This window comes from Protobothrops mucrosquamatus, unplaced genomic scaffold (assembly GCF_001527695.2).
Source record: "Protobothrops mucrosquamatus isolate PMUCROS unplaced genomic scaffold, P.Mucros_1.0 scaffold7, whole genome shotgun sequence".
Lineage (NCBI taxonomy): Eukaryota > Metazoa > Chordata > Lepidosauria > Squamata > Viperidae > Protobothrops > Protobothrops mucrosquamatus.
Genome location: NW_015386394.1, coordinates 2,771,306 through 2,782,108, shown reverse-complemented (window position 1 = coordinate 2,782,108; position 10,803 = coordinate 2,771,306).

Here is a 10,803-nt window from a genome sequence, read left to right as displayed (position 1 = left end):
CCTCGGCCCGGGCAGCTGCGCCCCTTCGCTGCCCAGCCCCACCTCGGCCTGGGCAGACGCGGCCCTTCGCCATCCTCCCGCTGCCGCAGGGCTCTCCACCGCCTGGCCCCATCGGTGGCGCCTTCCTCGGCCCGGGCAGCCGTGCCCGTTCGCCGCCCGGCCCCACCTCGGCACGGGCAGCCGCGGCCCTTTGCCGTCCTCCCCTTGCCGCTGCTGCCACGGGGCTCTCCACTGCTCGGCCCCATTGGTGGCTCCTTCCTCGGCCCGGGCAGCCGCGCCCCTTCACCGCCCGGCCCCACCTTGGCCCGGGCAGCCGCACCCCTTTGCCATCCTCTGCTTGCCGCCGCTGCCGCGGGGCTCTCCACCACCCTGCCCCACTGGTGGCGCCTTCCTCGGCCCAGGCAGCTGCGCCCCTTCGCCGCCCAGCCCCACCTCGGCCTGGGCAGCTGCGCCCCTTTGCCGTCATCCTGCTGCCGCGGGGCTCTCTACCACCCGGCCCCATCTGGGCCTGGACAGCCGCGGGCCTTCACTGTCCTGCCGCCGCTGCCGTGTGGTTCTCCACCACCTGGCCCGACCTCAGCCCCATTGGTGGCACCTTCCTCAGACTGGGCAGCTGCGCCCCTTCGCTGCCCAGTCCCACCTCGGCCCGGGCAGCCGTGGCCCTTTGCCGTCCTCCCGCTGCCGCAGGGCTCTCCACTGCCCGGCCCAATCAGTGTCGCCTTCCTCGGCCCGGGCAGCCGCGCCCCTTCGCCACCCGGCCCCACCTAGTCGGGGTGCAGAACTGGGCTGTGGACGCCTGCCCAACTGGGTGGAGAGCCTGCGCCTCCCCTTTTCCTGCGGCCGATAGTAGGACATTAGAGCCGCCAACTCTGGTCTCCACCCGGGCGGGCGGGCGAGCAAAACCCTGAAACCTTTTGCATTCCTTTGCAAAGAGAAGACGCCGGTGGCGCATGTCCGGGGGGGGGGGAAAGACAGCTCCGGAGGGAGGCAGCCACGCAGCCAGAAGCCGGCGGTCCCAGTCCATCCCTCTTTCCCCGGCCACAGGAGAAGGGGAGGCGCAGGCTCTCCACTCGGTTGGGCAGGCGTCTGCAGCCCAGTTCCGCACCCCGACGACCAGCTGGACCGGCTTTCGCTGCTTCTTTGCAAATGAACGCAAAAGGTTTCGGGGTTTTGCTCGCCTGCCCGCCCAGGTGGAGAGCCTGCGCTTCCCCTTCTCCTGCGGCCGGGGAAAGAGGGCCGGCCCCGAGCCTGTCCTGGAGGACTTTTTATGCCCCGGATACCCCCCCACCCCCTCAGCCCAGGGCCAGGCACTGCAGCTCCGCACAGTAGGGAACCCTCCGGACCTTCGGTTTTCCCGGCTTGCCAACGAGGCTTGCAAACTCGGCTCCTGCCAGGGAAGCTCCTTCCCCGAAGCATGCAATTGCTCAGAGCCCGTCCCAAAAGGTGCTGCTTCTCTGGCAGGAGTCGAGTTTGCAAGCCTCGTTGGCAAGCCGAGAAAACTGAAGGTCTGGAGGGTTCCTGGGCTGACGGGGAGGGGGTGGGGCGTATCCGGGGCCTAAAAAGTCCTCCAGGACAGGATCTGTTGAAGCAGAATTCAAATCACAGGCATTGAGGAGTTTTAAATATTCAAACCAAGAAATCAGACTCTGTGAAATCAGCGAGACTTCCCCCGTGTGGTATGCATAACGTTGCCCCTCAACCCTCACTGAAGCCACTGAGCAAATGAGGGAGTCCGTTGTTGGCAACATTACAAGCCGATGCTGAGGCTTCAAGTCAGTTGCGCCCGTTTAACCCACACGTAACTGCCGCCCAAGATCAGCTCCTTAAGAAGCTGAGAATTCTCCTAAAAATTGGTTAAATTTAAAACATTTAAAACCGTTAACGAAGCCCCCTAAGCATTCTACGGGTGGGAGGATCCCTCGTGCTCAGCTGTTAACCCAACTCTTTTGTGGGAGGGGTTGCGCAGGGACCGTTGATTGGGTGAAGTGAGCGGGGGCGATTCCATGGGAGAGAAGAGGCAGGGCATTATCTCCACGGTTACGGGGGAACACAAATCACAGCGGAGCTTTCATCTCGTGCTGTTGCCAAAGTGAAGCGGCGAAACCCCGCTTGGCCTCATCCTGCAGTAAGTCTTCCCTGGGCGGCCCTTTATCCGTGTTCTGCACTGGCAATACCCGTGAAAATGATTTCATCGAACTCATTTGTGCCGCCCCTCGCGTCTTAGTCAAGATCGTCAAGAGGGGATGAAGTACCACTCTGTGATTGTTGGGGAGGGAAGTGTCATTCATTTACCATATTTTTACCTCGCTTTTTGGCCAGTGCACTCAATTCAGAATCAAGCCCCGTTATGTGTGTGCGCATGTGCGTGCATGCGCATGCGCATGCGCACATTTTGCGGCTCCCAGGTTTTTTGTGTGTGAGGGAAACGGGTCCAAGTGGCTCTTTCACCGTTTTAGATTGCCGACCCCTGAGCTAGTATAATAATAGAGGGAGATCTATTTGATGATCTAAAAGCACTGATATGAAAGCCTAGTTAGCAAAGGAAGAAGGCCAGAATAAGGTTGAAGAAAATTGAGGTTTTGACCTGTTAGAGGGGATTTCATATTATTAATTAGAGGGTTAAAGGGAGAAGTTGAGATAAGGGGAATTCTGGTCATTAGATTCAAAATACTTGGAAATTAGTTGAAAATAAGGACTTTATCTGTTTAATATTTAAAAATTAGACCTAAAAGAAAAAAGAAAATTAATTATTATGGATATGTTTGATTTATTGATTAACCTAGGAAATATACATAATGGTTTTGATTTATTAAAGGGGATATTATATTATTAAGTAGATGATTTAATATGGTGGGAAATAGATAACTCTTAGGAAATAGAACAAGATTATATTCAAATAGATAAAATATGTATTTTGGAAATTAGATTTTGTTATGAATTGAGACAAGGGAAATTTTGGTTACCTAAGGCTTGAAAATTATAAATATCAAACGTTAAATTGGAATATTGATGAGAAACTAAAAATTGGGTAAAAATTAATAACAGGATATGGATTGTTTATGAAGATTGAATGTAATTAAGAAATGTATAAGCTAAAAATTTATTGATAAATGTAATAATGGTGTTTTTATTGAGTTGATATAATAAGAACTGTTCTAGCTTGAATATGAGACAGTAAATGTTAAGGGAAAAAGAGAAGAAATATTTGATGTTGCAACTTCAGGTTTGTACTAAAGATTTTGTTATTGAACTATTGATTAACCCAGTCACCACATTGCTTTTTAAATACTTAAATGTAAAATTGGAAAATTAATAAAATATTATTAAAAAAAACTGTTGCCCTATGATGTACCGTTTTGCCTAATTCAAGGTTGCACACACATACAAAAAAAACCCAGGCACAACATTTTTTTAGTAGTATAGAGATACAGTTAAGGGGAAAAAATGGGAACAATAAATCTGAAAGAGCAAGATGACACACTATCGTCACCTAGGGGCCTGACAGTTGTAATACCGATTAAAAGGGGCATAGATGAAGGCTAGCTGTGGATGTAACTGGTTGACATGGAAACAGTTTGAGAAACTCAGAACCTCTTTCTCAACCTTTATTGAAGCCCTATAATTTTGCAGATTGAATGCAAATGAGCCAATAGAATCCTGGGTAAAGCTTTTGGGAATTCTCATAGATGACTAGAGTCAGGAGCCATTACCAAGTAGACAGTGGTCAATCTGCTGTAATGGATGGATGGTGCTTTGTTCTTTCACAAAATTCAAGTTAGAAAAAAGATTTTGGCTTGATGCATTTGTCTCAATCCAAAAGTTTAATTGCCATATTATTGCTCTGGGTAGAAGATTTGGATGCTATCTTCTTCCTAAATTGTAGCGATAGAAAAGAAAGGTCTAGGACAACTTGCTGTGGCCAGCTCGCCACTGCCAAGTTGCCTCTGTCAATTTATTGCCATCAAATCATCACAGGACAACTACATACGGTCAACTCACCACAGGGATAATTCCACATGGGCAGCCAGGTGGGCAGGCGAACAAGCAGATGGAGAGAGCACAGAGTGGTGGTGGCAGCCGGGGACTTCCCATTTTCACCCCCCCCATGGTTGCTGCCACCACTGCTATCAAGGACTGGCCAGAGGCCAGGGACAGTGGCAATAGGCAGGATGGGTGGGAGGGAGGTGGTGGAAGTCAGGAGTGTCCCATTTTCACACACACTACCAGCTGTTGTCCCCCATCCTCTTTGGCCCATATGTCAGCATGGCAACAATGATGCTCTGCCTGCTTGCTTGCTTGCCCACCTGACTCGCCACCTGGCTATCTGCCTCCCTGTAGTGAGTTGGTCATGTGATGACTTGATGGCGGTGAGTTGGCAGAGATGACTTGGCAGTGGCAAGCTGGCAGTAATAAGCTGGCCATACTGAGCTGGCCATGGTAAGTTGTCCTATTCCAGAAAGGGAAGGGGACCAAGAAGCGAGAAAAGCCAACACTGAGTACATAAAAGAAAAGAGGGCCAAGTAGGGCCAACCAACAACTTTCATTGTAGTAAAAGTCATCAGCCTGCTAGCATCAAATATCTGAAACTGGCTTGACTCCCAGGGAAGTCTGGTCTCCCCCTAAGATAAGTAGCAATATGGAAATTGGGATGGGCATCCGTCCCCCCATGGCTGGCTTCACTCCTGAAACCAAAGAAAATTTGCTTGGTGCAGCTAAGCCCAGAAGAAAAGGCTGAGGATTGTGTATGGCTTGATATAGAAGTAAAAAGCTCTTTCATCTTTGTAAACTCCTCAGAAGAGTATATGACAACTCGCCTTAGCCAACTCGCCATGGGACAATTTGCCATGGCCAACTTGCCATAGGACAAGAGTTACATTAATATTGAAGAAATAGTGCAATAATTAAAGAAGGGATCCCAAAGGAGGGACAAAATGAAATGTGAATGAAAAATTAAAATAAGTTTTAATAATTTTAAATAATTAAATTGAATTGTTGAATTGTCCTGCACAGAGTTGTCTCATAGCGAGTTGACCATGGTAAGTTGGCTGCAGTGAGTTGTCCCTTCAGAATCCCTTTGTCTGGATGATTTGGGGCAGGCAATCCATGAGATTTTTGTATATCATACTCTACAGCAGAAAAGGAAACTGTGTTAAGGGTCAAGCTTAGCAAGGAATTAGAGCAGCTTATTAACCTTTAGTGTTCTATCCTCCCCACCCCTCACCATAGGTTTGCTTACATTTTGGAAATCTTGTGGCATTAAAAAACAAAATCCCACAAGCGGACTTTTGGGAAAAAAAAGTGTGAGCACGGGGAGACAAATGCAAAATAAACTGGCAGTTGTTTAAAAGATTATAAAATTCACCCTTCCAAGAAAGTATTGAGGAGAAACAATTACATTCATGGGAGGGTGACATCCATGCCAGTCTCGGCTTTTTGGACCTCTCCTATGGAGTGCTGCGCTGGGCCCTGACAGGTCCTGGGCAGGGAGAGGAACAAGCAGGGATGGTGACAGCTGTCTGGTGAGTGTCAATGACTCCTGTTTAGCCTGCCTTTTGCAGAGGTGGCGCAAGAAAGTGAGGTGATGAAGCCTTCAGAGAAGGATGGCAACCCCCCTTCCCGGAAAGGCAGGCCAAGCAGCAGTCATTGACAGATGCCGGTGGGCGGGCAATAGGCAGAATACATCTCTTGCATGCAGGCAGTGCTGATGACATCACAGACAGCCAAGCGGGTGGATGCACTCTAACCTGACCAACTGGCCATGCCTGCAGGGAGATATGCCCTGTCATTATACCGTGGTTGACAGCCACCTCCTGTGAATGGAGGTGTGGGGGGTTGTATTGAGTTGTTCCATGGCAAGTTTCCTGTGCAATTTGTTCTACACCAAAATGGCAGTGCCGAGATGTTAGCAACAAGGTGGCTGTGGGGTTATGGCTGTGGCAACATGGTGCTAAGATGTTACCAGGGAGATCCTTTGTAACTTGGTGTGATGTCTCCCTTGGATGACTCCCCAGATTCCCGGCATTTCAGGAAATTAATTAATGTCTCTAAACCAGAGGTCCCCAATCTTTTGGGCACCAGGGACCGGTTCTGTGGAGAAAGGTTTTTCCATGGACCAGAGGGGTCGTGGCTTTGTGTGCTGCCTGCATCCAGCAGATGGGGCTTCGCTCGTTTGCGCGGCACAGTTGCTGGTATGCCATGGCTCCATGCCAATTCATGGACCGGGGGTTGGGGACCCCTGCTCTAAACAACCAGCTGGAAGAGAATCAAAGGGGGCTTCAGCTGGGGAAAGCCTGCAGGGGCAGACAGCCAGCAAAGAGGATGAACTGCCTTCTGCACCTGATCTGAGACCACACAGGACAGAGTAAATTCAGGAGCAATGGAGACCAGACTACTGGGCTGCACGAGAAGCTGACTATGTATGACAGTAGGCAGAGGGAGGCTTTGCTGGGAACAATGTATTGGTTTGCTGGCCTTTGTTTGTTTGTTTGTTTGTTGTGCTTCCTGCTTCACCTTGTTTGGAATTGTGCCTTGGAGACATTGAACTTTTCTTGCTAAGTGAGCTTTCATGTGTATATTTCATTTTTGCCTGGTGGATTTAAGTTTGTTTGGTGGAGCCATATAATATCCTCAGTGTGACTGTGGGGTCCATTCAAACTATAGATCACATTGTGACCAGCTATAAACTGAGGGCATATACTGGTCCAGTATCTGATTTTTTAAAATGTAAACAATGCTGCACTTCAATGGTTAGATACCCTAGATCAGGGGTTCCCAACCCTTGGCATTTATATTTATATTTTATTGTGTTCTATTAATCTAGTTGAAACATGAATTTATGTTGCTAGTCCATGTATGATATGACATATGCTAAATAAATAAATATGATCTGAGGCTGTGTTATGTGAAGATATCATACATTTACTTTTATTCTTATTCCACCAACATTTTTACTAAACCAACTTAACCAACCATTGAGTTTGCAAGAATTCTTTTTCAGGTGACAAAGCAATTTTAAAAATCTGCCAGTTTTTTGTAAAGCCTGTATTACCACTTTGAACTACAGGACACAATTTGAAGATTTAAACTGAAAAAAGAGAGCAAAAGTCCAATGGGATGAATAATCCAATGAATCCAATGGGATGAATAAGTTAGAGCTTGGTGAAAATCAAGAAATGGATGAGCAACTTAATGAACCCAACTCCAGGCAACTTATTCACATATTTTTCAATTCATCTTTTTGCCGAATTATAAGAGTTGCTCCTTCATCCACTCCTCCCATCTTTCTCTTTCTTTTCCGTTTGAAAGTAAACTGAGCCATCTTTATAACTGAAAAATGTTTTTAAAAAACCCACAAGACAAGTTTACACTGGAATCACTAACAACTTCAACATATCACGCAGATATACAGACTATATATTCATGCTTCACCTCATCCACGGTTTGCTTTTTATAAAAAAAAAACACCCAGAAGAGATAAGAGATAAGATAAGAAATAAGATAAGAGATAAGATGATAAGATGATGAGATGAGATAAGATGAGATAAGACGAAACAAGACGAGACAAGAAAAGACAAGACAAGATAATCTTTATTGTCAATTCTGGAAGGCACGCACCTTCCCGGATCCCAGCAGAGATCGGCTGAGATAATTTCACGGTTGCACACAATGACACTCATGGGGTCATCTGCTAGTGTGGCCTGCTGCAGGTCGACACATCCTTTCTAGCGTGTGGATGTTGCTTGCCAATTTGACTAATCCATAGCTGCCCAAAAGGACTCCGTTAAAGTGCAAACGCGAGGCTGTTCTGTTGAAGTCGCCCTCGCCCTGACCTCGCTCTCCGCTCCGCCCTCGCTTCTGTCTGAGAGCTGCTGAGCCCGAGGCCACACCCCCAAACGGCGCTCGTGGCTAACGGTTTCCCACTTCAACCGGCGCGGCTGGCTAACGCTTTCCCTGGCGTCACATCCCGGGCGCGTCCCGGGTTTTATGCATCTCTCGGTTACTCGGTCGCAGGAGACGTGGGGATGCTTCTTGGTCGGTCGAGATTTATAAATGAAAAAGGTGAGACGCCCCAATCGGGGTCGGTGCAGAGAAGGGATTCGGAAGGAAGAAGGCTGCAGCTCTCAGATTTCTGCAGTGGATGACCCGGCTCAGGGAAGGACCTCCGAATATACTACCAAGTATTAGCTTTTTAATAAAGTTGACATTAAGAGTAGCATGGCATTTATGCCTCTTTTCAAAATTGAGAAAACCATATTTTATTATTAACAACTATTTCTTTCTCTTCTTTATGTGCATAAACTAGAGTATTTATAAACTAAATAATAGAAAAGCTACATTCACAACTGTGATAGACAGGCTCCATTGGAATTTATCTCTACTAAAACTCTGTCTATAAATTTTAACTGGGTGAAAGGGCATATCATAGTCCAATAATTTTTAAACCAAGTTTAACTCAAATGGGATAACCTACAGAACACATCCAGAATCTGAGATCCATAAATCCTGTTAAAATGAGAATTTGCAATTGTGGTCACTTCAATGCTGTTGCATTGATTGGTCCCACCTAGCCCTCCAGAGGCAGGTAAATTGGCCCTTCCTTTAGCTTTAGAGATCAGGAGACCAATTCTGTCATAGACCTCCAGAGGCAGGGTAGACTGGTCCTATCACTAGCTGCTAGAGGGTGATCAGATCTGATCAAATCAGCAAGAAAGTCGCTGTTACTCTGATTATTTTTTTTTGCCTGCTCATGTCATTATGTTTCTCTGAAATGAAGAGACAAAAATGCAGTAACTTGTTTATGTAATAACAGATAGTCCTCAACTTTCAACCATTTATTTAACAACTATGTGAAGTAATGACACTGAAAAAAGTGACTTATGACCCATACCCTCATTTACTATTGCACTCCCATCACATGGTCAAAATTAGGGCACTTGGAAAACATGTATTTACAATGATCATAGCATTCTGGAGTCACATGATCACCATTTATGACCTCCCTGAATGGCGTCTGACAAGCAAAGTCCCTTGCAGAGTATCTTAACAACCATGTGATTCCCTTAACGGTCATCATGATTCACTTAACTCATCAAAAATGTCATAATATAGGCGTGACTCAACAACTGCATCCATTTAGTGATAGAAATTATGCTCCCAGTTGTGGTTAAAAATCAAGGACTACCTATACATTGATATCCCATCTCTCCTCCAGAAGTTCACATCATAAATACTGCTTCTCTCTCACACATATTATCCATACCACAATCCTATAAAGTGTACTTTTAGAGCAGCGGTTCTCAACCTGTGGGTCGTGACCCCTTTGGGGGTCGAACGACCCTTTCACAGGGGTTGCCTAAGACCATCGGAAAACACATATTTCCGATGGTCTTAGGAACCGAGACACCGCTCCTCTATCCGTCTCTGCATGGCTTCGAGTTGGGGGCCATTGCAGCCCCAGATTTGTTTCCGTCAAGCATCTCCTAAGGGAGACTGTGCTGCTTCACGGCCCTTTCCGCGGAGGAGGCTGAACTAAGCTCTGCCAGTGCTGTCGCCCTCTTGTCTCTCTCTCTCTCTCTCTCTCTCTCTCTTGCTCTCTCCCTCTCCCCGCCTGGGCGCTTCTCCAACCAGGCTGGGCGGAGCCGGCGAAGCGGCCTTCCTGCCCCCCCTCCCCGGCCAGTTGGAGCTGGGCAGGCCGGCGACCTTCGGAAATGAGGCGAGGACAGGCGAGGCGCGCTGAGCCCTGGGCACGGCGGGTGAGTGGGCGGCATCGGTGCGCGCTTGGAGAGCCCTTAGGGTTGGGGGTCACCACAACATGAGGAACTGTATTAAAGGGTCGCGGCATTAGGAAGGTTGAGAACCACTGTTTTAGAGGAAGATAGATGCCTTGTGACTATCAGTTTAGCAATGGAACTGAATCAGCACCTGCTCATTGTCAATCCAAAATTGTAATCCCAGACTATGTGGCCTTCCAGATGTTATTTTTTGGGTACCATCATTCCTAATCATTGACAATGGGGCTGAAGATAAATATCATCTTAAGAGCTACTGGCTTCTCACTCTTGCTGAGAATCCTACATACCGGTAGCATCTGTTCTGGGTGTTGTATCCAAATATAGAGCTGCTTAGAACAGTACAATCCCATGCTTCTTTCTTGAGATGTGCCACTGTTACTCAGGCAAGCCAAGTCACTGTCTCGCTAGCTAACTGACTTCCCAGGTGATATTGAAGAGAAAATAGGAAAATCTCATACAAACCAAGAACATTGGAATATAAATGTGAAAATTATATGTCTTATCTTTCACATTCAGGTTGGGTTCAAACAATTGCACTAATTCATTGCTTAAACATTATATAAATAAACCACACACTGGGAGATTTTACATAATAGACTAAGCCAAAATTAGCAAACTCTAGTATAGCAATACATTTCATGATTCAGGCTATACAAAATGGGGGCTGAAGCAGGCATGATGTAACAATATCTGGTTGCTGACTGTGAGGACCTATCCATGCTTGAGGCATCAGTGAACCACATAGCAAAGAGTCAATATAGTGGGGGCTTGTTTTCTGGGTAACTGAAGCAAATGACTATGGCTATCGATCCTGAAGAATTAGCCAGGCCTAGCAAGTGCTGGTTCTTATTTGCTATTCCCTTATGACTTTTTGTTTTGGAATTCAGTGTCATTGTATGATAGTCCTCAACTTATGACCATAATAGAGCTTGCCCATTATCACTGTAAGTTGTGATAATCATAAAATGGGTCACCCACATAACAGATCCAATTTTATGACCTTTTTGCAGCA